This window comes from Lipotes vexillifer, unplaced genomic scaffold (assembly GCF_000442215.2).
Source record: "Lipotes vexillifer unplaced genomic scaffold, Lipotes_vexillifer_v1.1 scaffold1166, whole genome shotgun sequence".
In the NCBI taxonomy this organism is placed as follows: domain Eukaryota; kingdom Metazoa; phylum Chordata; class Mammalia; order Artiodactyla; family Lipotidae; genus Lipotes; species Lipotes vexillifer.
Window position 1 is genome coordinate 2,047,926 of NW_006773421.1, and position 338 is coordinate 2,048,263.

A 338-nucleotide genomic window follows, 5' to 3' on the forward strand; every position below is an offset into this window, starting at 1 on the left:
CCAGCGTGAATTCAACTCATGATCCATAGGTCAAGATGTCACTCTCTGGGAAATCAGTGGGGCAGGGGTGAGGAGGTAGGGGGTGGCATGGGGGAGGGAATCAAGAAAGTGGCCTTGTTCACGTGATTAGCTGAAGGCGACCACTGCCAAGGAAAAGGTGGCAGCCTGTAGCACTAGGGACAGGAGATTCAAGTGCTCTTCGTCTGGTAAACACCACAGTCCCTTCCAGGCAAAATAGGGGCTATGTCATAGGGAAGGGTCAGAGATGCCCCAACCTCTGGAGGAGAAAGGGCATTGGGACCCCTGGGCATCAGACAGCGTGGCAGCAGCAGGGATCC